Below are 12,500 nucleotides of genomic sequence, written 5' to 3' on the forward strand. Positions count from 1 at the left end.
TTGGTGTTACCACTATTGCAAACAAATGCTACACCATTGGGGTTGAAAGTTAATTTGCTGCTCAATGTATTTAGGAGGAATCAAGCAAGCTGGAAGACAACAATAATGATGATGATGATGATGATGATGATGATGATAATAATAATAGTAATAATAATAATAATAATAATAATAATAATAATAATAATAATAATAATAATAATAACTGTCACTGAGGGACTCAAATGATTGTGGGATTGGGTTTCTTTTACAATTTGCATTAATTGTACAGGGTTAACCTATTCAGGAAAATAAATTGGGCATAAGTTATTTTGTAATTAATGTGTATGTTGGTAGCATTCTAAACCTACTTTTTATAAAGCACTATCTAAAAATTCATCCACAGTGATTTTCTGCTTGTTTTTTATTCTCCATTGCTCTGTATTTATTTGAGTAACATTTTGAAAATATACATTTAGGAGTAGTTTCACTGTACTTCCTATTTCTACTATAGTAATACTCTTGTGAAGTGTCACACCTCCTTCTAGAGTAAAATTTCTGGATGCTCTTTCAGCTTTAAATAACAAGCTATACTGAGATCAGGTGAATATACAGTTAACATTATATATTGTTAGTGTGATTTTTTTACCCTGTCCTACTAAAATATATACAACTCTTACTGTAAGGATTGATTTTATAAGAAAAGAATGGATTCCAAGAAATTACTTCTGCAAGAGGTTGTTCTTTATAATAAAGACATTTTTTTTGTATTTGTGACCTTATGAAGGTTTGTGTTTCTCAAAAAGAAAAGGTGCAAAGGAGTTTCTGCAAGCATAACAAATCTCTGAAGATTGTGCTAAGGGATTTGCATTTGAATTTCAGCAGACATGTGCAATTTTTTCTTTTTTTTTTGCATGTTTGCCTTCGAGCAAATAAATGACTGGAGTAAAAAATTGTTTCATGTCAAAAAAAAATATATAATATTGAAAAGCACTGCAAAGAAACCTAGGGGTGGGAGGGGTTAACAGCGCATCGCTTACTCCTCCCTTAATTACCGGTAACTATTCGTTTTTTACTTTTTTGTAGCACTTTCGAAATAGGCCACCTTTGTAAAGTGCTCTATAAATATCTTTAGTATTATAAATATTATTTTTTAGAAATCACTATTACCTCCAGCTACAGGATTTAGAACCTTACCTTTCTTTATGATGACTCTCTGCTGCGTGAAGGACACATATCCTGCTCATAATGATGGACGGAACTAAAACAATTTGCAAAGCTAAACATTTGTGCAGCAATCTTTGTAGACCACCTGCCAGATGCCTAATTACTGCACACAAAAAAAAAACCCTTGCAATTTAACACCAGAACTTACCAAATACCAGAACTTGAACATGTCTAATTGCATTATTTTAAAACCTAATCCAACAATTACTTAGAACTTGAGTGATGTTTTTAACAAAATACGTTTTATTTGAGTAATTTGTAGGATGGCTACTTTTACTTTTTCTTAAGCAAGGAAATAGTGCTACTCCTGAGGGCGGTCTTTGGGTACACACATCTGCCATATGTTTGTTTGTTAACAAGAATTTCAAGAAAATACATCAAGGCTTGACAAATGTGGAAAAAAATAACAGTTGCTCGATGTGCACCATGTATGCACAGCCGTAAGCCAGTAGTTGCCCCAAACCTCTATTATCTGATGTTTAATTTTACAACAACAAAAAAAAGAGTTGTCACAAAGAATTGCAATGTTTATCCATATAATGTCATTTTCAAGCAGCATGATCAGCAGAAGATGTGCATTCAGTGCATGCAATCTTCTTCTTTAGAGCTCAAAAGAGGGGGAAAATGTGTATGCATGCAGTTCCTAATGGCAGCAATTTCTAAAATGGCCCATAAGGTTGATTTAGGGCTCTCAGTGAGACAGATCAGCCAGAGTTTAAACAGCAGGATGCTTCATCAGGAATATGCTGTGTGTGCTTGCAGCGGAAAGCCAGCAAAGAGAGGAGGGAGTCAAGCTGCCCTGAAATTACCGTCCCTCGTGCATGCAGCTCTATCCAAACACCGCTAATCAGTTTAGGTGTAGATTGATTACAGTGAAAGCCAGGGGTTCAGCTTTGGTTAAATTGAAGGAGGGGTATGAGGCAGCAGTGAGCCGGATAGAAAAGAAGAGAGTGAGGGAGGTTAGTGGGCGCCCAGGAGGGATTCAATAAGCAGTGGACCTTAGTTTAAATGTCCTCCTAGTTTATGGCATCTGAGACCTGGAGAAGCTTTCATTCAATTAAGCCTCTGCCATTTGTCCATCATCTCACATAGTCTGTCTTCGTCTGGCTCTACTGCTACCCCCTCTCATCCTACTGACCTCTTCCCTCTGTCTTAAGTAGTTAAAGGGAAACCAAATAAATGTTCCCAATGGGAACCACATCCTACCCCTATACAGTAGCTGCACACACACAAAAGCAGGGGTTCAACATTGACGTTGAAATGTCCCTATTTTTCTATGTTGCTGTAGTGGCCAGTATGCATTAGCACAGCGGTTTGTAAAGTGTTATTTCTTTATTGAAAGCCGGGTGGTTATGTGGTAAAATGAAATCATTTAAAGCAATAAAATAGCTCCAACCACAATAAATCATTCTTGATGTAATTGCCTTGTTTGTGTCAGGCCTGTAAAATTACAACAGCTGACAAATTCAGTACCTTTTCATCTTTAAGCCATAAAGAGAAAACAAAAAACCTAATTACACTAAAGAATAAGTCTCCACTAAATTTAATTTAAATGATCTGGATGTGGCACACGGCCAAATGGAGTGTCCGCATTGCGTAAATCTGCACCGGGAGCTGGAAATGGGGCTTGAGTCACTGACCCTGAGGGGGGCTGAGCTGGACAGCTTCATCAGCAAGAGCTGAGCAGCCATAAAAGAGTTTTGATGAAACCTTTTAAGGGCTGGGGCAATTCTTTAAAGTGGTCCCTTTTTCCATTTTCAGTTTTGGAAAAGACACTTATTTACAAACCTTTTGATTTAAAGAAAAAAAAAAAAGATTATTAGAAAGTTAGGTTTTACAGCAAACTCATTCTCTTATGTCCATATAGATAAGAGACATTTTTTTCAAATACATTGACAAAATTAATGTGAAAAGAATATTGCCAAGTAAACAAGAAGTAAGTACAACTTACTATACAGAGAAATAAAAGATTTTTATTGAAAGGATAAAAATGAATGAAATAAATTCTGAATTATAATGATAATGATAATCATCTTCGAACAAAATAAATAATCTGTAACTGCTTTTAAATCAATCCAGACTCTTAGGAGGACATAGATTTAACAGCCTGGAAAAGAGTGATGGCCTGAAATTTTAAACCATGTCCTTGGAACTCTCAGTAGGTTTTGTTTGAAGGACGTGAAGAGTTGAGTTAGAGTATGTGATTTTAAATAAATCAGTGGTTCAGGAAGTAGCTTAAACATATAGGTCACTAAAATCTAAACACATGAGTTTAATGATTATAAAAGGAACAAGTAATCTACCCAGTTGTATTTAAGATTTCAACAGCAGAAGTTTTGAATCAACATGTTTACTGCATGTAAATGCCAAATCAGGTTCCAAAACTGTATTTTTTAACTAGCTTGTAGTTTAATTTAGGCATTAAATTTATACAGTTTAAAGAACTGGGAATCCTTAATTGAGCTTCACAGCTGAATGGCATCTACCAGAAAGAGATTGAGGATACTATCATAATAAACATTTATCTTTACCATGCGTCTAGAAAAAATGATAAGCCCAAAAATAGCCACTAGACATATTGTTTATATAAGAAGAATCATTCATGGTGTGATTTATACAAATACTTCCATTTAAAAGAGAATCCTGAATCGTTCTAAATCCATTCCAGATTTATTATAAAACCTATTTAATAGGATGATGAGACTGGTAGTGTCAAAGGCATTGAATGCCCAGAGTCTGAACCAACATTCCTTATGCACTTCATGATAAATCAGATACAAATTTAGGACAATATGATCTTGTTTTTTTATTTTTATTTTTTTATATGTTATTTATTAACTTTATTATTCCCCATACATAAGAAAATTTAGGAAGTGTGTGGAAGATCTACCTCTATATCAGCTAAATGGATTAGTAATCTGGTCAGAATATCTCCTGGTCCCATGTTGTTTCGTTTGCCAACTTCCTGTTATAACTACCAGCAATCCATCATAGAGATTAATACATATTTATTAAAACCTGGAAAAAATACCCAAATTAGACTTAACAATCCTTCTGTAATATCCAGCAAAACCCTGAAAAGATTGCAGCTCTTAAGGTGCAACTCTAGATTGCAACTTATCTGATAATAGCCTGATTTTAAATCCAGCACAGTAAACCATTTGGACCCTGTCAAAGCACAAAATAATTCCTCCAAATTAGGAAGGGCATATGAATCTTTGATAGTTTGAAGATTTAGTTCCCTTTAGTCTATGCATTGCCGGACAGAATTGTTAAATTTACGAACAACAACTACTGGAAAATGTGATTTGGACTCTCTTATGATGCCAGCTTCGAGCAAGTCCTTAAGATGTTCACGGATTGCTTTGAGATCTTGGGGATGGATTTGCCTTGTGCTGTTTAAAAGGTGTCTCATCATGAAGTTTAAGGGTATGTTTAACTCATCTGTGAAGCCAAAATCCATATCATGACAGAATACATCAGGCATGTTGTTCAATTTGTTAATAATATGTTCTTTCCACTCGGGTGGAAGGGCAGAGTCTCCAAAGGTAAACTCCAGAGTGGTGTGCTGTGAAATTTGAGATGTGATTTGCCGGGACAAAACAGTAGGTGCTGACCCAATGTCTCCAATAATAATTAAAGGTGATATGGACACCTCTTCACCTCATCTTTCTCTGATGCATTCTTCATGGTTACTGGGACTTTGTATGGTGGATGTGGTGTTAGTGTAATAAAAAAATTTGAACGCAGATGGGGTGTTCAATAATGGCACAGTTATCTACAGATGGAGGGGTGATTTTAAAAGAACCCTCCAGGACAATGGTTTGGCCAGATGAAATAAGGACTGGGGTGGTGCTTAACAGCATGACAGTTCCTGCATTGCCTGATTTATTCTGCTGGTGCCTTAACTGTAGCAGCTTTAGGACCGCTCAATACCCTTGGGCAAAGGGCTGAAAATGTACATGGTCTCTAGGGATGGGAATCAAAAACCGGTTCCTGTTCAGAACCGGTTCTGTGTGTTCCAATTCCATGGCACCGTTTGGCAGCTCGCTTAACGGTTCTCTTAACGGTTCCAGGCAGCAGCAGAGCCTAGAACTGGGAAACACATGACTTACGTCATGTTTTCCAAGTAAGTTACATCACAATTTTTATGTAAGTTACGCACACAGCATTCAGTAAGCAAGTATGACGTGACTAGGCGTAGGTCTAGAAAAGCAAAAAACCAAAAAACAAAAATGGCACCCCATTAGGTAAAGTGATCAAAAGTTTGGATGTAAAGTGGCAATAACATCCGCAGGAGGAAATACATCCAACATGCAGAAACAATTGTGCACACAACATGGCATACATTTTAACGAATGCCGTGTTTTTGATGCTTCCGGACAGAAGCTAAAGTTACAACCAGCATGGAAGGCAACTCTGGTGGTAAGTAGCTAGTTTTATATCCCTGGCTGTGCTTAATGTGGTTCCTAGTAAATCATAAGCCATTTCTGGAAATACACCACTTTTCTACCTCTCTTTGGGGTTATTAAACATGCTACGAAGTTGCTCTGCAGTTCCGGGAGCGAGAGAAAGGTGACGCTCGTTTATTCAAATCAGGGGGAGATTAGTTTATTTCCCAAAATTGTACAGTAATGCTTTTTTATTAAACGGATGCCTTCTCCATTAGATTTAGATGACTGTGACGAGACGGGTAGCCTGGCTAGCTCAGAGGCTGGCAGCTCCCTTTCACTGCCTTCTGTTTTCGCTGAGGCAGGCAGAAATAGAATGTCCCAGGTCAAGGTAGACAAAATGTCAACAACAGCAGCACACTTTGACCCAATCAAGCCTTTAGGTAGTGGAGCGTGTATTTTATTTTTTAGCTGGGGCTTGCATTCTTGCACATTTAACCAGGGTAATGGTTAGGCTGGGACTGGTTCCAGTTTGTCCCACAACCGGAACAATGCCTAGTTTAACTTCTGCTGGAAGAAGTTCTGCTGTCTCTGGGCAAACTGTTTTTTTTTTTTTTTTTCTGGCAACAAGAGCAGGATTTGGTTCATTATTACATTGTGGCTTAATATTACAATTATCACCACACCTGAAACAATAACGAGGTTTAACATAGGTTTGAGTGGACTGTTGGGGTTTCACTATATTGCCCCCTTTCCCAGCCTGCTTACTGTATGTTACCTTGGGTTGAGATGTAGTCCGGGGCTGGGTAGTGGTAGAAGTTAGCTTAGCCAGGTGCCGTTGGACATCTGCCAATGTTTTGCTAGCTGCTGAGTCAATTTGTTTAAAGCAGAAACTGCTCCACCGTCACCTGTGTCAACACAGGCCAACTGTGATGATTGATTGCTTTTAGCTCGGTGGACCCCAGATGTCTCACCCTGGAGTTTTTTGCTGCCTCTCGGTCCTCTTCAGTATGTAGAAGTAGTGGCAGTTCAAAGAAACTAGGTGGGACCAATTTCTTTTGTTTTAACTGGAGTTCAGCAATCACAATATTGTTCCAACACCCTCAACAGAACTGGCTTATGAGGTGCCGGTTAACATTCTTCACTGAGACACCACCTACAGCCACTGGAGATATGAAGATGGCTTCTCCCCTGCATCTTGGAAAGTGTCCATGAATTTTGCAAGGAGCTCTTCTCCATCTTGGACTCTACCATATGCTGAATCCAATATGTGCAGACACACAATAGGTGCAGTATCTGAACTCAAATGCTTCAGCATATCAGTGGGTGGGGGAAGTAAACTCTCCACAATCCTCCTTGAAAGCTGAAGATCAGAAACTGATGGGCCTTTTAATAGCAGATCAACTCCTGAATGCCAGGATTCATAGTCGGCTTCATGTGCTGGTCTAGGCAGCCGTCCAGAAAACACTCTGAGCCTTTGTAGAAGGTAGGCACTTTCCTCAGTCTTTATAATATGTTCCACCACGTAGAACTGGACTTCAGGTGGTTGGATGTCCTCATCCTGAAGAGAAGGTTGTCGTGAGGTAGGTTGCGGCTCACTTCTCAGTCTGGAAACTGTGAGATCAGTGGCAGTTGACAGCGTTGGCTTCTCCATTGTTTGCTCTGAAGATGCTACCGTAACCACAGCCTTTTCATCAGGATCCTCCTTTTTGGCAGCTGAGTGAAGTTCAGCAACTGATTGTCCAATCTGAGCCATTGTGGATTTTAGCACCTCTGCAAAAACCATACCAGAAACCTTTGCAATTTTCTGCAACTCAAATAAGAATGAGTTTTACTCTGTGCAACACATTCTGTACACACACAAGCTAATTCAGAAATGACATACATGTCTGACTTCCCAGATGATTTGAATGAATACATTAGAATAGAACGCAATTCAGCTACTGTTTCATAACTGTTAAACTCAAACACAAGCTGCCCCTCAAACTCAGAATCAGCCTCTTGCACAGTGGGGGGGGAATTAGTTTGTGGTACTTGGGATGTCTGTATATGGGTCTAGCTCGCAAGTCTGATCCACCAGACATTCAGAGTCCTGGAGACGGATTCTGGAATGGGATCCTAGATCGGGATCCTGGAACAAAATCCTGAAATGGAAACCTGGCCTGTATAAAAACAGGCCCGATTGATCAATCTTCGGTTTTGACTATCAAAAATAATCATACCTGTACATGTTTCCTCATCACTGCAGTGAAATGAGTTTATATTATAACTATTACACTCATGCGAGTACTCAATCATTTCAATTTAGCATACAATGATAGTGTTTTACAATTCAAAAATACTTTCAGTTTAAATGTTTAAATCCAGGTGAGTAAACATACTCAGATCAGTTTACACTGACCGAGCCCAAACAATTGCTGGGAGGCCAAGTGCTACCATGCTAGCTCCCGATCAAAACACAAACACTCTCCAGTTTCCACTTGTCCAACCTCGTGATCCGATGAAGGTTTTAATGCACAATGATGCATCTAAAAGTTGAGAGGCATATGAGTGGAAGACAGTATCATACACACTTGTTAGAGGCATACGATCGGCTAGAAGCCTACCTGCATCAGAGTCAGACAGCGTCTCCTACCTGGGCTGCCACTCATAAGCCATATAAGCTGCAACTGTCCATTTAGAATGCTGACATGCAGCTGGTCATGTGACCATACAACCAGAGCGAGAACAGAATGATTTAGTTTCACTTTTTTTTTTTTTTTGGTAAAGAAATTAAGGAGAAGAGGATTTTATTTTCAAAAAAAATAAAAAAAAATAAATAAAACTGAATCTAACAAAAATGGAAACAAATTATCCTGGTTACACAAGCAATTCACTCAAACAAGAGAACCAAAACTCGGCAAGTCCCCGAGCGAGTTTCTTTAACCAACATTTTCCCCAGAGCTAAACTGGTTGGGAGCAGGTTTTCTTCAGTAAACTCAGACTGTCCTCTGTCTCCGCTCTCCTTACAGCCAATCACGTTGTTTTATTTCCTGATTTAGGGCCCTGTCACACCTTGCCGATTTTTAAGCCTGTAGCCTTCCTGAATGTACTTTGGGTTCCTTTAATCTAAATATTTCAGTTGGTGGCAGATGGTTTCAACTTGGATAGAATTAGTTTTCAAGAGAATTATCAGAAAGAAGGTAATGGATAACAAACATGATGGAATGTTTCTTGAATGGTGTCAACTTCAGTATTAAAAGCCATATCTACAACAGGAAATCGACCAATTTAGATGAACTATAGAAATTTTAATAAAACGTGTGGTCAAACATTCAGTCATAGTACTACAAGTGAATTTGCAACTCAATGCTGACTTAGTTGAGCATTATTAGCCTTTAAATAGCTAAACAAATGGTAAAAGTCTGATTGCATACATGATCTTCCATAAAGAAACAAACTTCTAAACTTATTTTCACACATCTTATAAACACACCAAAAAAATGGTCTGTCACTTGGGATGGTACCAATCTTAAAGAAAGCTATTTTGTGACAGAATAAGTCCAAATTGTGTTCAAGCAAAAGTTATGTAATGAAACTTTAATTTTTCACAAATTTCAGCGGTGTGTAGTCTTGATTGTCATCTCCAAGATTTTCCTTAAGGAAAGGGATCACTCTAAATAGATTGATGTGAAAATCTCTGGAATCATCAGTGGACTCAACCAGGCCATCTCTGTAGGGACACAGATGATGAGTTCCCCAGCTTACGACTCCAATCTGTGAATAAAAAGAGAATCAATGATATACATTTTTATTTTTAGTGAGCTTGTTGCCAATATGATGCCTTTTGAATTAATAACCAATTTTGAAACGTTTGCTGCATACACCTGCTTACCTGGACGGTCCGCTGCTCATAGTTCTTGAACACAGCACCGCCAGAATCACCTGTCCCGACAATTTCTCACAGTTAGAAAACTGCAGCGCTATTTTTGATCATGTTGAAAGGTGACAAGATGTACACACCTGGACATGCTATATGATCTCTAGGGTCAACCCCACCACCAGTGCACAAGAAGTTATCAGTCACAACAACTTTTTCATCTTTTGTGGTGATGCCTGGTGCCAGCAGTGCCTTCTTGATGCACATATCTCTCTGCAAAGAGTATTTGAAGATAGATAGCTTTAGAAATATATTAATTTGGAAAACAAAGAAGCCTAATTGACCAAACTCACGTTCTCTCCAAGTTTGGCAAATACATTGTTTTCTGCAACCAAAGGCGCCTTCCTTGTTAGGAAACTGAGTCGCTCAAGATGATTCTTTAACAGGACCTCCTCTGTTAATTCAGAACACAAAATTGAACAATTTCCACTGTTATACTGATGATACACAGCTATATCTTTCTATAAATTCAGATGAAGCTAACCCATTACATAGATTACAGGCATATCTTGAAGACATAAAAACCTGGATGACTCTTAACTTTCTGAATGCAGACAAAACAGAAGTTAAAGTATTTTGACCAGAGTCTTTAAAAAAAAGAAGCTGATTAGTCAGTCACTTCATTTGGATGGGATTAAACTGATCTCAGATAATAAAGTAAAAAATCTTGGTGGTTTAATTTTAATCAGGACCTGTCATTTAAATCCTATGTGTGCCATACATCTGCACACATTTTCATGACACATGAGCATACCCTGTCAGCCTCCAGCTTTGTTTTCAGTGTCTCCATGAACGTGTGACTGACAGGTAAGTTGTTGACAATGCAGTCCAAGTAAATGTTGGTGCTCTTCATCAGCTCCGTGTCATTTGCGGTAATTTGTTTCTGTACAGGTGAACGTGACAACGTGTCAGCAGTTCAGAGTGACTTTCCAGGAACGTGCATGATGTCATACAGTAGGAGTAAGATAGTAGTAAGGAAATGAGCGGCTTGTGGTCAGTCTCTAGGCTGCTTTCCTTGCAGGAAGTCCCGGAAGCACTCACATCCCCAGGTTAAACCCAGGACCTCCTTTTCGAAAGTCAGCAAGATGCATAAGCTACGGGCCACCATTCGCTGTCCCATTTCTGGAGGAGAACGCCCCCCAGTCCATAGGATGAAGTGTCGATACTTTGGTGTCCCTGCTTGTCTCATACATTGCCTGGACCGATGGAGAGGTAAGTGCTTCTTTCAGCACCCTGAAAGCCGCCGCCTGGTCAGCACCCCACAGCCAGCAATTCTTCTTTGAGAGAAGGTTACGGAGTGCTTTGTCTTTCTCTGCCAGCTGGGGTATGAACTTTCCCACCTGGTTTACCATCCCCAGGAAGCTCATGTTTGTAGGCTCTTTCATGTCCCTGATGGCATTTGTCTTTTCAGAATAGGGTGTGATGCCTGATGTGGTGATGACATGCCCGAGGAAGACCACCTCGCTCCTGGAGAGCTGGCACTTGTCAGCTTTCAAAGTCACCCCTGCTTGCTTGAGCTTTTTCAGCAGGGCGTAGGCGTGTGCTGTTCTTGATCTTTTTCCCACACCAGCAGTTCATCAATGTGGCAAACCACCCTGTCTGGTTTGTCTATGACCTCTGCCATGATACGCTGGAAGTGGTACTGTCCGAAGGGTGTTATGAATTTTGTATATTTGGCTGACTCTTAAGCTAAAGCAATCTGCCAGGATCCCGTGTTCGCGTCTAGTTTACTGAAAACTCTAGCTCCAGCTAGCATTCCTAGTCTTTGGTAGACTGATGGCAGGACATATTTCTCACGACACATATACTGGTTCAAGCCCGGGAAGTCAACACACAGGTGTAGTCACTGGCTATTCTTCTTTGGGACGATGACGATGCCAGCGCACCGGTGTCAAGTTTGAATTTCAGCACTTTCCTTTAACCTGCACATTAGCCGCCCACATGGTGTTTTCACATGACACAGAGCCCAGGAAGAAACTTTTCCCTTCTTCTCCCTCAATGCACACTACTAAAGCCTTGTTTTTAAAGACGCGCTGGTAATGGCCTTTTTTTCTGCAGCCCCAACATTTTGCGTCATTGGCAGGACACTTCACTCTAGGATTACAAGGCCCCCCACACTTGTAGCACTGGGTGCTGTGCTGTTATTTCTGCATTGCATGTGTTGGCAGGAACGTCCATGGCTGCTTCTTAGGTTGTTACATTTCTGTCCCTTTTTTATCAGTCTGTCTATGTTGCTACCCTCCATCTGCATCACACTGCTAGCGTCACTCATAAGTGTGCTCTGTTGCTTTTGAACTTCTTCTGACTGTCTTGTCATATAAATAGCTTTTTGCAAAGTCAAATTTCCTCCATCTGCAAGCATTTGGAAAGCCTGGTGTCTGCAAGCCCCACTACGATCCTATCACTTATGAGTTCGTCATGCAAATCCCTGTATTTACAGTGTTCTGCTAAAGCATGCAGGGCAGTAACGAATACCTATACATTCTCTTTTGGTTCTTGTTTTCTCATATTGAAACATGCACGTTCAAACACTATGTTCTTTTTCACCTCAAAGAAATCCCTGAATCCGTCTTTTACATCTTCATACTTTTTCTCGTCAGCATCACTCAGCTTCAACCCTCTCAATACATTATCGGCTTCATCCCCCATACAATGTATCAGAATGTTAACCTGATTCTCCTTGGAGTTCATGGTCAAATTGCTCGCTTGCCAAAACCTCTCGAACCTCTGGATTGCTTTTGTCCATTCGAGTGGTTTGCTGAAATCGAAAGGCTCCGGTGGCTAGATGTTGAATGTAGCAGTGGGTGCGCTAGCCGCCATGCTCACTTTGCTGCACTTTAACTTTTTCGTCACGTTGTTCGCTCATCATAACATCCACCAATATCTCTCCCTCCATTTCCGTGGACCGTCTTTTGTTGTGCCTTCCACTGCATGAAAAATGGGATTTTCGTCAATATGCGGCACTGTAGATTGTCGTGGAACTT

Source organism: Cyprinodon variegatus, unplaced genomic scaffold (assembly GCF_000732505.1).
Source record: "Cyprinodon variegatus isolate N-32 unplaced genomic scaffold, C_variegatus-1.0 Scaffold267, whole genome shotgun sequence".
Taxonomy (NCBI): Eukaryota; Metazoa; Chordata; class Actinopteri; order Cyprinodontiformes; family Cyprinodontidae; genus Cyprinodon; species Cyprinodon variegatus.